At 43.6% G+C, this 15,709-nt stretch overlaps 1 pseudogene; it reads left to right on the top strand.

The window, feature by feature from the left end:
* Positions 1 to 2,527: 2,527 nt before the first annotated feature.
* LOC135511393 (prolyl 4-hydroxylase subunit alpha-1-like) lies at positions 2,528 to 14,803 on the top strand (annotated as a pseudogene).
* The last annotated feature ends 906 nt before the right edge of the window (positions 14,804 to 15,709 follow it).

The raw sequence follows: 15,709 nt of genomic DNA, 5'->3' as shown, positions 1-15,709 counted from the left end.
CACTGTACATAGTGTTGTTTAAGTGTTCCCTTTATTTTTTTGAGCAGTGTATTTATTTCTATGCATAAGACTTGTATCTTTCATCAAAGTTTATGATGAATATTCCTGTAAATTAATGTGGCTCTCTGCAAAATCGGAGGCGAAGCATTACTGAACATAACGCTCCAATGTAAACTGAGATTTTTGGATATAAATATGAACTTTATCGAACAAAACATACATGTATTGTGTAACATGATGTCCTATGAGTGCCATCTGATGAAGATCATCAAAGGTTAGTGATAAATTCTCTCTTTATTTCTGCTTTTTGTGACTCCTCTCTTTGGCTGGAAAATTGCTGTTTTTTGTGACTAGGCGCTGACCTAACATAATCGCATTGTATGCTTTCATCGTAAAGCCTTTTTGAAATCGTACACTGTGGTGGGATTAACATGTTTATCTTTAAAATTGTGTATAATACTTGTATGTTTGAGGAACTTTAATTATGAGATTTCTGTTGTTTGAATATGGCACCCTGCACTTTCACTGGCTGTTGTCAAATAATTCCCATTAACGGGATTTCAGCCATAAGATTAAGGACAACAAAGTCAAGGTACTGCACCATGATCTTTAAAAAAGAGCAAATTGCTCATGTGCATACTTTGCATCCTCTTCTACCACGGCGGTCAGGGATATTTTAGGACTTTCCTGGGGGACCGCAACATATTACACTTACTATAAGCATACAAATTGGCATAATATGGGCGTGAAGGATACGACAGAACAGTAACGCACAATAAAATATCTTTGACAGTCAGAATCTACAAAAAATGTCTCATTGTCTATGTCAAATGTCTCAACTGCTCACATTTACTTACCAACTGCAATGAAACACAGACAAGTGGTAGCAAAGGCAAGTTTGCTCCTCTGTCCCTTTATATTGAAGTGGGACATTAACTCATTGGTCATCAATCTCAAACATTTTAAGAAAGAGGATATCAAAATTAGACTGTTGGTGGATAATGGAAATGTTCACCAGTGTTGGAATACCTGATGGTCCAATGCCGACCTTTCAACCTCCCAAGGGAGTTTTTAGCTGTTATCGTGACATTCCACCTCAGGTCAAGAAACATGAGACATAGGTCTGTGATACAAAGGTTTAATCTTAGTCACATGTAAAGTGGGATGTATACATTGGGTGTGGGGCAACAGAAGGTGAACAGCAGAGGGGGTAATTATCTTGGTTATGGGGAAAGGGCCAATAAAACGAGGGGAATGTTTGCAGGACTCTACCTGGAGGGGCAGATCCTGAGTGGACAGCCATACCTTCTGCCCAAGACTATAGCGGGGAGTGGTCCGCCTGTTGACGATACCTGGAGGTGGTCTTGAGAAGAGCAGACCAAGCTCTCTTCCAGGTACGCTGACAGAGGTGGACAAATATCTGGGCAGATGGTATGTTGACCTCTTGCTACGGGACGAGTGGGGGCTGATAAGCTACAGAGCACTCGAAGGGCAACAGTCCAGCGGCCGAGCAGGGAAGGGTGTTCCGAGCAATCTCCACCCACATGAGTTGCTGGCTACAGGTGGTGGGGTTGGCCGAGACGAGGCACCAAAGTGTTGTCTCCAGGTCCTGAATGCCACGCTCCAACTGGCCATTGGATTGGGGATGAAACCCGGAGGCTGGCCGACAACCCAATGAGTGTGCAGAACACCTTCCGCAACAGGGACTAGAAATGAGGACAACGGTCAGAAACCATGTCCACCGGATGTCCATGGATCTGGAAGACGTGCTGCTCCATGAGCTGGGCCATCTCCTTAGTAGAAGGTAGCTTGCGGAGGGGAATGAAATGGGCGGCTTTGGAAAACCTGTCCACCACTGTGAGGATTGTGGTGTTTACGTCAGACGGAGGGAGACAATTGGCGAAGTCCAGGGATATATGTGACCAGGGATCGGTGAGGGACAGGAATAGGTTGAAGGAGGCCAGCCGGAGCTTACCGTGGAGTCTTGTTCTGAGCACAGATGGTGCAGGCGGCGACGAATGCGGAGACGTCTGGAACGATGGCGTGGTCGCACAAAGGCGAGGGTCCAACAAGACCAAGGGTGGCAGGCAAGCCTGGATGAATGAGCCCATTCCAAGTCAGGGGAGCGGCCAGCATCTGGGACAAACCCCCACCACCCGGGCTCTTGGACCTGGTTCTCTATTCACCAGACGAGGGTAGCCACCAGGCACAAGGTAGGAAGAATGGTCTCGAGGGTGTAGAAGCGGGGAAATAGTGGTGTGAAAGTGCGTCCGGCTTAACATTAACATTCTTAGACGCACTGCTGACAGCGGTGTTACTGGGGGGCTGGAAGGCTACTGTCGTGGCCAGCTTCCTCACAGATAATCCACGGAATTGCTGCAGCAATGTATTCAAGGCACAGTCATGGCGTTCTGCCAAGGTCTGGAATCCGTCCAGAAGACCTCGAAGTAACTCTTCGTGTTTACCAATGGTGGCTCCTTGGGAGGAGATGGTATTACGGAGCTGGTCCGAGTCTGCTGGGTCAGCCATGGCCACACTAAGTTGTTACTTTGGTGAGTAAAAATTAATGCTTCCTAACCTTTAAGCTAGTGGGGTCTTTTTAGGACAAGCATGGTCAATGATAAAGATTTATGACAGGACTGTCAACACAACATTGGTGGCCAATGAATACCTGTACAGACATGGGTGCTCCACAACATTCCTTGAAAACCACAGGAATGAAGCCTCCATATCTACGTTTTAAGTGCCAAGTCTAATTTCTCTATTCTCTATTTCTCTATTCTGTGCGCCCGTAACAGATCAGTTAGTATATATCATATCAGGTGATGTGCTTGAAAGAGCTTTCAGGTCAACACAAAACAAAGCTCAGCCTCAGACAGTACACTCTTACAAAAAAGGTGCTATCTAGAACCTAAAAGGGTTATTCGGCTGTCTCCATAGAAAAACCGGTTGAATAACCCTTTTGGGTTCCATGTAGAACTCTTTCCACAGAGGCTTCTACATGTAACCCCAAATAATTCAAAATGGATCCAAAAAGGGTTTGACCTGCAACCACAAACGTTTTTCCTGTGGGGACAGCTGAAGGAACCCTTTTGGAACCGTTATTTCTTCGTGTAGTCTGAATCGAAAAATTAACATCATACAAGTTAAGCGCTAAAATGTGTGTGTGTGTGTGTGTACCAGAAGGCTCACTTTGGTCAGACACAGGAAGGTATTCTATTGGCATAGGATGTTGCCACTTAGTCTGGTTATCCAAGGTCAGTCATGACTAGGGCTGTGGTGGTCACAAAATTTTGTCAGCGAGCCACTGGTGCTTCCTGCTTTAGTTTTTGCTTGTAAGCACAAATCAGGAGTATATAATTATGGTCCGATTTGCCAAATGGAGGGTGAGGGAGAGCTTTGTATGCGTCTACGTGTGTGGATTAAATGTGGTCTAGAGTTTTTTTTCTCCTCTAGTTGCACATGTGACAAGGTGGGAGAAATTATGCAAAAAGGATTTAAGTTTGCCTGCGTTAAAGTCCCTGGCCACTAGGAGCGTTTCTAAATGTGCATTTTCTTATTTACTTATTGCCTTATACAGCTCGTTGAGTGTGGTCTTAGTGCCAGCATATGTTTGTGGTGGTAAATAGATGGCTACTAATAATTTAGATGAGAACTCTCTTAGTAGATAGTGTGGTCTTCAGCTTATCATGAGGTATTCTAACTCAGGCGAGCAATACCTTGAGACTTCTTTAATATTAGACATCGCACACTAGCAGTTATTGACAAATAGACACACACCCCCGCCCCTCGTCTTACCAGACATAGCTGCTCTGTCCTGCCGATACACAGAGATGCCAACCAGCTCTATATTATACGTGTCGTCGTTCAGCCATGTCTCGGTGAAACATAAGATATTACTGTTTTAAATGTCCCGTTGGAAGGATAGTCTTAATCGTAGATTGTCCAGTTTGTTTTCTAATGATTGCACGTTGGCCAATAATACCAAGGGTGTAAACCACCAAACCACTTGAACTACAATAACATTATCAGTAACAGTTACATAATTTTTTTATTCTTGCTTTGACTGTGATATGTGGTTGTTTATCTACCTTAGTTGAATGCACTGACTGTAAATTGCTCTGGATGAGTGTCTGCTAAATGACCAAAATGTAAAGTAAAAACAAACAATTGCAAAGCATGCTGGTTATTATTTAATGTCCTCCACCCCAAACAAGTACAAATGTGACCGACCTGTTCGATTCGGTCTTATGTAGCAAAATTTGAAATCGTTTTCTTTTTTACATTGTATAAAAGTAAAGAAATGGCTTATCATACACTGTTGTAGAGGAACAATGGAAAAGTAATTCTGCTTTGAATGTTCAAATGTGTAATCACATGCTTCACTAAGTCAGTTATTTATCTTATAACTTGTCCTTGTGGTAAAAATTATGTGGGTAAAACAAAGCACAAATTAAAGGTATGGTTTTCAGAGCATCATAGCACCATTAAGTGCAACAACTTGACTTACCTAGTTGCTGCCCACCTTTTGGAAGAAAACCACTCGATTTCGTCCCTACGTTATATTGGCATCGCACATGTCACCCTCCCTAGGAGAGGGGGTGACCTCGACAATTTATTGATAAAACGAGAGGCTGCCTGGATCTTTAATTTAAAAACTCTTGCTCCCTTCGGGCTCAACGTAGACTTTGATCTGAAGCCATTCTTGTGATTCTGCTATTCATTGTAAATGTTTGTAGGCCTATGTAGAAAAATTGTATCTATGATCGTATGCTATCCATTCATGTTTTAAGTATGTTATTTTTATATCTGAAAATGAACCAATGATATCAGGCCACACCCGGCCATGACTACAGACACCTGTGTGTGTCCTTTGACACTATATACTGTAAACTTGTCACCCCGCAGTGTTTGTCATTATACCCCGATGAAGACAGCTTTCCTGTCGAAACGTTGGTTATTAGGTTATTAAATTATTGCCTCTGAGCTCCTAGAGTGTGCGGCTCTCCTTTAATTTTTCAAACCTTAGCTTTTTAACAGTACACTTTAACTTGCAATGAAAATGACTTTCTGACTGAATATAAACGTACAATAACTAAAAATGTCGCTACCTAGACTCTCTTACCCATATACATGGATGAACACTTCTCCCTCTGTCACGGATGCCATGGTTGCCCTTAATTTGAAGATGTATAAAACACCCGTCTCCGGATTACAACAGCCTTCTGTGTGTCCTCTTTTCTAGTTTCTCCACATATTTGCAATCAAACGCCTGAATTTTCTCCACCTCCTATCATACTCTGCTTACATTCCAACCCATCCATTATCTCAGCCAATCATGACTAGTGGGAAGGTTCATGTCTTTTTCCGTGGCTAAACCAACTAGGCTCATAATTTAACAATTGTATTCGTATTTACAGGTTTGTTCTTAAGGCACATGAAAGTTCACATGTTCCAGAATAATTTCTGCCAAAAACTAATTTTGATTAAAAAATATATATATTTACGTTCAAATGCCTCTCATGTGAAGTAGTAACGCGAGACATACGCCTAGGGTCCTGAAACATTGGGGCGGCAGTGTAGCCTAGTGGTTAGAGCGTTGGACTAGTAACCGGAAGGTTGAGAGTTCAAACCCCCGAGCTGACAAGGTACAAATCTGTCGTTCTGCCCCTGAACAGGCAGCTAACCCATTGTTCCCAGGCCGTCATTGAAAATAAGAATGGTTGCCTGGTTAAATAAAGGTAAAAAAAAAAAAAAAAAAAAAAAAAAAAAATCACAAACGTTCATCAGTCCGGACGAGACGAAATCTAGACTAATCATAAATATCTAGGCTATGTTTCACAAGTTTGAACAGCACAGTTTAGTACAGTTGAGTACAGTACGGTACAGGACAGTAGAGTTTTATTTAGCAGAGTACAGTACAATATGGTACAGTACAGTACAGTAGAGTTTAATTCAGTAGAGTACAGTACAGTAGAGTTTAATTCAGTAGGGCAGAGTACATTAGAGTAAAGTAGGGTACAATACAGTTCATTATTCTGTTCCATACTCTCCTGTGCTGTACTGTACTCTACTGTACTGAACCATACTTTACTGTATTTTCCTTTACTTTTCTGTTCTGTTCTCTACTCTACTATCCTCTACTGTACTGTGCTGTACTGTGCTGTCCGAACTTAGACGTCTATGTTTGTGACTAATCAAGGCCAGCCCACACTGGACCTAATCTGAACCAATTATAGACGTCTATGTTAGGGCCAAATATAGGCTAGTCTAGACTGGACGTCTGTGGACGTTGAAATTAAGGCCGGTGTGGACCGCACAAAATAAATAGCCTAAAAAAAGACTTCCAAAAGACGTCGACATTGGTCCGTGCTTAGTGCATTCTGTCATAAGGGAACTACCCTGTAAATCATGACTTTTTCTAGTACATTAGCTGATAGATTATTTGAGTGAAAAAACAGCATACATGCACTGTCCTTCTTTCACTAACCCTCATTCTCACCTCCTCTTTCTTCCTCTCTCTGCCTCCCCTCCTCTCTCTCTTTCTCTCTCCTTCACCTCTCTCTCTCTCTCTCTCTCTCTCTCTCTCTCTCTCCCAGTATGTCCAGGATGGAGTGACGGTGTTTACCGGTATTGAGCAGCCTGCTCCAGACTTTCTCAGCCCATTGTGACTTTTACACATCCATCGGTGATGCTCCGCCCTCTCCTATGAAATAGAAACCGGTTTGGTCTGCCCTTAATGCCCCAGTTTGGTCTGCCCTCACTGCCCCAATGAAATAAATTCTCTGGCTGTCTGAAATGTCAAGCACATACTGTGATTGTTATCTACTCGGAAGTTGAATTATACAGTACACAATGTATTCCTTATCTCTATGTGTATTATTGGTTTAGATAAACTTTAAATAAAGTTTGATAATGTGTGTGTGTATTTTCCTCCCTGAGGTCACATGACAAATCTGTTGTGCACAGAGAAAGACTTCACTGAAGGATTATATCACGGCAGAGGAGAAGAAGCTGAAGCAGGTCAAACTGTGAGTGTCCGGACACACACACACACACACACACACACGCACACACACACGCACACACACACGCACGCACGCACGCACGCACGCACGCACGCACGCACGCACACACACACACACACACACACACACACACACAGTTGCTGAATTGCGTCTCTTCTCCCAAACCCTCTCCTAGGTGGGCAGAGAAGCTGGATGTGGCCATGCAGGATCCCGAGGGCTTCCTGGGACACCCGGTCAACGCCTTCAAACTGATGAAGAAGCTGAACACAGAATGGGGAGACCTGGAGAGCCTGGTGCTGAAGGACACCACAGACGGTTAGACATTATTACACAATGAGGGTCACATTAGAAGGGATGAAAAGGATGTTGAAAGTAGTCACAAAGCAGCAACGACAGATAAGTGTTAATCTTAGAGATTTGCTGCAATGTTTGTTTGTCTTTTGTATACTCACAGTGAGCATCCTCATCAATGAGGATCTCTATCTTTCTATCAGGCTTCATCTCTAACCTGACCCTCCAAAGGAAACACTTCCCTACAGACGAAGACCAGACAGGCGCAGCCAAGGCCCTTCTCAGACTGCAGGACACTTACAGGCTGGATACAACATCATCTCTACAGGAGACCTGCCAGGTAAGGGGTTAGGGAGTGCTAGAGAGAGAACTTGAGGCCTTTTATAATTTGTACATTTGTAACCACTGACTCATCCACAGGAGTGACGCACAAGAGCCCTATGACGGTGGAGGACTGCTTTAAGCTGGAGAATATTGCCTACAGCGAGGTGGACTACTACCACACTGAGCTGTGGATGGAACAGGCCCTGAAGCAACTGGACGAAGGAGAGGAGTCCACCATGGACAAGGTTACCGTGCTGGACTACCTCAGCTATGCCATCTACCAACAGAGCGAGCTAGGCAGGGCCCTGGAGCTCACCAAGAGGCTGCAGCCCTAACATGGCTCAGAATTAAACTATGCACACTGGGGGTGGGGTCAAACTTAGGACACACAAAGAATGTTAAAGGGGTGAAAATGAGAGCACACTGAAGGACCTGAACTGTTAACAAGTTCTGAGGGAATATGATGTCCTCCAGGTGAATCATTGAACAACAGATACTGTCCTGTATGCCCAGCATAAACTGGGATAGAGGATTACTCATAAAATGTCCCAGGTGGCAGTAGGATCTGAAGTTAGACATCCAGATAGTCAGTAGCGCTGAGCATGAATCTTAAAAATGAGATGAAGTTTTCCTTGTCTTGTTACTGTATGAGCATCAGCATTTCATCTCACTGTCCCCTCTCTCTCTCTCCTCACTCCAGACCCGGAACACCAGCGTGCCAACGGCAACCTGAAGTACTTTGAGTTTCAACTGATAAAGCAGAGGAAGGCCCAGGCCGAGGAGGCCCAGAAGGCCCAGAATGAGGGCAAGGGGCGAATGAAGAGACAGATGAGTGATGCCTCCAAGGAGAAGATGCGCTTCCTGGAGCCTGTCCCAGAGAGGAAGATTTATGAGATGCTCTGTCGTGGGGAGGGCATCAAGCTGTTGAGGAGGAAATACTCATACACACAGTGAAAGGTTGAGCTCATATAAATGGGTTTAGAGTGTGTCATGTGGTTGTGCATATGTGTGTGTGTTAGTTGAACACAAGTTGTCGTCATCAAAGAGTAAAGTCCAGTTTCTAGCTCCATATCTTCTTATGTCTTTATCTCTATGTCAATCTATCTGTCAATCTATCTGTTTTCTTACCTCCACCCTCCCCATCTCTGCCTTGTATACCCCCCGCAGACAGAGACGGCTTTTCTGCCATTACTATGACAATCACAGTCACCCCAATACCTGTTGAGCCTGGTGAAGCAGGAGGACGAGTGGGACCGGCCCTACATTGTCTGTTACCATGACATCATCTCTCACAGCGAGATCAAGAAGGTCGAAGAGCTGGCCAAGCCCAGGGTCAGTTCCACTCTCTGTCGGGTATGTGTGTGTGTGTTACATTGAGGTAATAATGGTTCAGAAGGGTGTCATGGCCACACAGAAGTGTGTGATGGAAGGGTTTCATGGTCCTACAGAAGTGTAATTTCTGTGTCGTTGCTCTAGGGTAATCAAGATACTCATACTAGTAACTGTCTGACCAGCTGCAGCTGTGTATCTGCAGCTTCGAGGCCATTGGAAGGCAGAACAAATGGGCAATGTTAATGCTAAACATAAACACTCTTGACACAGTATGCATTGATCGAGTCAATGAGAATTGAGTGGGAATAAAACGGGAATAAAACGTATGAGTGTAAAGATGTAGTTGTTTATATTAACATAGTTGCTTTTGGCCAACTAAGGGTGCATCAGGAGCAGTCCTTTCACAAATCCTCTGTTCCTTTTATCACTAATGTAATCACTAGTTTAGCATTCTCCTAATCTACAGCATAAACCATTAAGTCATACTAACCTTGGGTGAAAGGACTGGCACTGAAACAACCCCTGGCATAATGTCGGAATAACATTGACCAGATCTGCTTATCTTTCTCCTCTTTTTGTTTCTTTCACTTCCCGTTTCCCTCTACTTCCTATATTGTTGTGTTGTGTATGTTACACCTCTCTCCCTTTCTTTTGTTTCCTTCCTTGTTTTTTCTTGTGCCCGGGGAACTAGCTAAGGCGTGCCACAGTACATGACCCTCTAACTGGGAAACTCACCACGGCCCTGTACCGAGTCTCCAAGAGGTAAGGGGTCAAAGGGCACAATACATTAGGGGCTCCAGAGACTCCCCATCGCCTCTGGTCTCTATCCATCTCATACCACCCTGACCTGCATCCCCAGCATGTCCTATCCAAGTTTCGGCAGGTCTTTGAGTATATAGGGCCACCTCATCACCTTTTCCTGCAGTGAATCTCTCTCTCTCTATCTCTCTCTCTCTCTCGTATATATACAGTGCCTTGCGAAAGTATTCGGCCCCCTTGAACTTTGCGACCTTTTGCCACATTTCAGGCTTCAAACATAAAGATATAAAAAAGCAGGCCCAAACCATGATGCTGCCACCACCATGTTTGACAGTGGGTATGATGTGTTCAGGGTGATGAGCTGTGTTGTTTATAAGCCAAACATAACGTTTTGCATTGTTGCCAAAAAGTTCAATTTTGGTTTCATCTGACCAGAGCACCTTCTTCCACATGTTTGGTGTGTCTCCCAGGTGGCTTGTGGCAAACTTTAAACAACACTTTTTATGGATATCTTTAAGAAATGGCTTTCTTCTTGCCACTCTTCCATAAAGGACAGATTTGTGCAATATACAACTGATTGTTGTCCTATGGACAGAGTCTTCCACCTCAGCTGTAGATCTCTGCAGTTCATCCAGAGTGATCATGGGCCTCTTGGCTGCATCTCTGATCAGTCTTCTCCTTGTATGAGCTGAAAGTTTAGAGGGACGGCCAGGTCTTGGTAGATTTGCAGTGGTCTGATACTCCTTCCATTTCAATATTATCGCTTGCACAGTGCTCCTTGGGATGTTTAAAGCTTGGGAAATCTTTTTGTATCCAAATCCGGCTTTAAACGTCTTCACAACAGTATCTCGGACCTGCCTGGTGTGTTCCTTGTTCTTCATGATGCTCTCTGCGCTTTTAACGGACCTCTGAGACTATCACAGTGCAGGTGCATTTATACGGAGACTTGATTACACACAGGTCGATTGTATTTATCATCTTTAGTCATTTAGGTCAACATTGGATCATTCAGAGATCCTCACTGAACTTCTGGAGAGAGTTTGCTGCACTGAAAGTAAAGGGGCTGAATAATTTTGCACGCCCAATTTTTCAGTTTTTGATATGTTAAAAAAGTTTGAAATATCCAATAAATGTCGTTCCACTTCATGATTGTGTCCCACTTGTTGTTGATTCTTCACAAAAAAAATACAATTTTATATCTTTATGTTTGAAGCCTGAAAGGTCGCAAAGTTCAAGGGGGCCGAATACTTTCGCAAGGCACTGTGTATATATATATATAAATATATATATATATATAAATATATAAATATATGATCCTGTTGAACAGTGAGTGCCCCCTTGTGGAGATCTAATACACACACAACCCAAATCTATGGTCAGACTACTGATTGTACAGGAACATGCCAGTCTTAAGTCAAAGAAACTTAAAAAAACTTCATCTTTTTAATAATTGAACCAACTATTCCACCACCCCACATCACTTTGTTTTTTTTGTCCCTGCCTATTACTGCAAATTAGTGCTTATTTGTGTGTGTGTTTGCTAGAGTGTGTGCATGTGTGTGTCTGTCGGTGTCTGCTTCTGTGTGTACATGTGGAAGTATGTGCAACTGTGTGTGTGGTGAACTGAGCGTGAACCTCATTTGAATTGACAACGAGGTCAAAGTGGGAAAGCAGTCATAGCAGGGGAGAGAATTTGTAGGAAGAGAGCCTTTTTGACCTAACCAGCACTGTATCATGTCCGATTAATTGTTTTACTGTCTTCACTCCCCCAACAGCAACTTCTAATGAATCAATTTACTGAGACATCACATAGACTAACACTCATCTTAGTTTTGATTTTCAGTATTAAGTAATACAGACAGTGTATTGCACTGGGGAGGATGAGTAATTTTATTGGCTGAGAGATTCAATAATGTATCTAATAAAAATGTATGGTGTGTGGAGAACAGATGTCTGAACCCAAGCCTTTGGCCTGGACCTCATCCCGATGCCGTAAACTCAAACTCCAGCCTCCTGGCCTTGAAAACATTGCGACCGCAATTGCTACAACTCTCACTTCACGCAGTGTATGGCAAAACTATTAAGCAGAGAATCCACCATTTGAACGCTATTGTCTGTGGTTTTACCATTTTTATTTGCACACTGAGGCTTGTGGTGCATGACCCAGAAAAACAAATTTTTTAATTTTACCTTTATTTAACCAGGCAAGTCAGTTAAGAACACATTCTTATTTTCAATGACGGCCTGGGAACAGTGGGTTAACTGCCTGTTCAGGGGCAGAACGACAGATTTGTACCTTGTCAGCTTGTGGGTTTGAACTCACAACCTTCCGGTTACTAGTCCAGCGCTCTAACCACTAGGCTACCCTGCCACCCCATATAATGTTGTGGACCATAAAATGAGAGATCTAAGAAATGGTGATGTCTTCATATGATACATGAAAGAGGTCATTGCCATTGACACCCAGTCAGAATGGCTCTCTCCCTATTGGAGTTTGCAGTTTAAACTACTGGGCCTGGGTGGATGGTGAAAGACTCTCCTCTGGTGCCCCTTAAGTCATCAACCAAACCTGTGACCTAAAGAATTGTCCCAGGCCACATTATTTTTTTTATTTTTTATTTAACTAGGCAAGACAGTTAAGAACAAATTCTTATTTTCAATGACGGACTTACCAAAAGGGAAAAGGCCTGATGTGGGGACGAGGGCTAGGAATCAAAATAAAAAATACTATAAAAATATAGGACAAAACACACATCACGACAAGAGAGACAACACAGCACTACATAAAGAGAGATCTACGACAACAACATAGCAAGGGAGCAACACATGACAACATGGTAGCTACACAACATGGCAGCAGCACATCATGGTAGCAGCACAAAACATGGTACACACAGCAGCACAAAGGTCAAGAAGGTAGAGACAACAATACATTACACAAAGCAGCCATAACTGTCAGTAAGAGTGTCCATGATTAAGTATTTGAATGAAAGGACTTCTCACATTATGACTGCAAACTGAAAGCTTTGACCTATAGAAGGCATACGTTCTTGAAAGTAGATAAAGAAACACATTACTTTATTTAGTTACTCCTAAACTTCAGACACTCCCACCACTGTATGCTGAGCTGATTGGAGACTGTCGGGCTGCTTTCTCAAGTCCTTCCTCTTCCTCTCTCAACGCTCCTCCCACCGCTCATCTATCGAATGCAAGTGACGCATTAACCTACTGTAGTTTATATATTTCCTATTCAGCAGTAGCTTGCAGCATGGTTTGTCTAGTTTCTCTCTCTTCTATACTGTTCATCAGTAATAACTGCTGTCCTATAGTGACTCTACTGCCCCCCTGTGACAATTTATATACCCTGTATTTGACCTGTTTTCCATGAACCCCTGTGTCATTCCCCTGTCCCAGTGCATGGCTGACAGGGTATGAACACCCATTGATTGACCAGATCAACCAGCGGATTGAGGACCTCACAGGACTGGCTATGGACACTGCAGAAGAGTTGCAGGTAATATGTGTTTGTTTGTGTCATTGTTTGGGATTGTTGACGGTTACTTTTCCAAAATTAATGATCTCACGATTCAAATTTTTGTTGCTTTTCAGGTTGCAAACTACGGTGTGGGAGGGCAGTATGAGCCACACTTTGACTTTGAACGGGTTAGTATTGCCCTGCAGCCCTGATTTATAACTGGACACATTATTGCTGTAAGACGTTTTTGGATTACACATAGGATGTGCCATTTTTGCTCATATTGATCATGTCATGATAACCTAGTCTCTCTCTCTCTACAGAAAGATGAGCCTGATGCCTTGAAAGAGCTGGGAACTGGAAACCGCATAGCAACCTGGCTCCTCTATGTGAGTATCTCTATATGCATGGGACTGCTTCCGTCTTTACCCCCACCCACCTAAAATAAATACATTAGGGAAGATTCCAATAAGATAACAGTGGATGACTAGTTCTTGTTTTCTCGATTCTAGATGAGTGATGTGGCAGAAGGAGGAGCTACAATTTTCCCAGATGTGGGTGCTGTAGTATGGCCGAAAAATGCTTATGAGTGTGTATATTTGCGGCCAATGTGTATGAGCGTAGTTACATCATTCCCTGTAACCTCTCTCTGCTGTGTGTGATGTATTACAGGGGACTGCAGTGTTCTGGTACAACCTGTTTCCCAGTGGAGAGGGAGATTACAGTACTAGACACACAGCCTGCCCAGTACTAGTGGGCAACAAGTGGGGTGAGTTTGTGTATTGAAACCACCTAAATGAATCTCTGTAAGTACTGTAGACATTTTACCAAACCAGGCTATGGCAGCTAACATCTTTCTCTATCCTCCTTGTCAACCTCAGTATCAAACAAATGGATCTATGAACGAGGGCAGGAGTTCAGATGACCCTGTGGCCTGAATGAGACTGCATGATGAAGGGTGAAGGCTTTCCTTCCACACCCCTCCTCCTCTTTCCTGCTCCTCTTGAACCCCGGGACCTGAGAACACTTCTGCTAACACTTCAGTCTATGAAGAGGGCCATGGGCATCCCTCCTCCTCCTCTTCCTCCCTCTCTCATTTGCTCCTTACCCCCACTCTGTTCCCCTCTGAGCCCAGGATGTTTCGGGGCTTGCAGTTTGGACAGTATTAGTGGTGTTCTGACTGACATGGTGCCCTCAAGGCTGTTGGATATGTCTCAAATGAACACGTTGTGTGTTCATCCTTATGACTTTGTTTGCACTCGTTATGGACTCTGTGTGTACACAGCTCAAATGGTTATTTCAGAGTGAAGGTTCTGGAGATGACTGCAAGTCTAGCTCTGTTCTAGTGTAATTCATATATAGTCTCTGCTCCTCTCTTCGTGAATTAGTCCATAGTAAGCCATGGACTTTTTTGTCAATTCAGGTCAATGTTCATTCAACGTCTTATGTCAAGTCACTCCAGTTTGTACTAACATAACTCTTTCACAAACACAGCACACACACAGACATACACTCCAACACTCCCACGTACTATACAGACAATCTTATCTGATGTTTATCTGTTTATAGCTTGGGGTGTAATTTGTTTATAGTTTTTCTTTATGCAATACTATCCGGGGGCTTCAAGGAAGAAAGATTATATCTATATCTGATACAATTCACCCATTTTGTGTTTGTATGTCCTTTCAAATGTGCAGGAATCTTTTTGGAAGTGTGAAATTAATGTTTTCTACAGAAATCAAGTATATTGCTGCCCACCTGAGTAATGTTTTTATTTTTTGTTCCAATTTGTTGACCTGGGTATTTTGTAGGCCATTTTCACTCAAATACCCGAAATAAGTTTGCTTTGATGATTTATAAAAGCATCTCTGGATGTGAGAGATGCTATGTACTCTCTCATGCAAAGAAAGTGTGTGTTTAGGGCCTCCTGAGTGGCACAGGGGTCTAAGGCACTGCATCGCAGTGCCACTAGAGATTCTGGGTTCGAGTCCAGGCTCTGTCGCAGCCGGCTGCAGTGATATCAATTCGCACTATCGACTCCTGTGGCGGGCCGGGCGCAGTGCACGCTGACACGGTCGCAAGGTGTACAGTGTTTCCTCCGACACATTGGTGCGGCTGGCTTCTGGGTTGGCTGGGCATTGTGTCAAGATGCAGTGCAGCTTGGTTGGGTTGTGTTTCGGAGGACACATGGCTCTCGACCTTCGCCTCTCCCGAGTCCGTACAGGAGTTGCAGCGATGAGACAAGACTGTAACTACTATCAATTGGATACCACGAAATTGGGGGGAAAAAAGGGGTGAAAAATGTGTGTTTACATGAGAGACGTGTTTGTTGTCAGCTGTTGGAACACGGGGCCACGTCAGAACACTGGCCTGCTTGATTGGAAGAGGGGATGCTTTTATGGAACAGTTAGGGAGGAGGCCTCGCTGTGCATTTGTGAATGAGAGATGTTTGGTTTCATCAGAAATACATTATTGTGCATACGCATGTGTCACTGCTAGG

The sequence above is a fragment of the Oncorhynchus masou genome, chromosome 24 (genome assembly GCF_036934945.1).
Source record: "Oncorhynchus masou masou isolate Uvic2021 chromosome 24, UVic_Omas_1.1, whole genome shotgun sequence".
Lineage (NCBI taxonomy): Eukaryota > Metazoa > Chordata > Actinopteri > Salmoniformes > Salmonidae > Oncorhynchus > Oncorhynchus masou.
The sequence above is the reverse complement of the archived record's forward strand: the minus strand, read 5'-3'. Positions and strand labels throughout refer to the sequence as shown.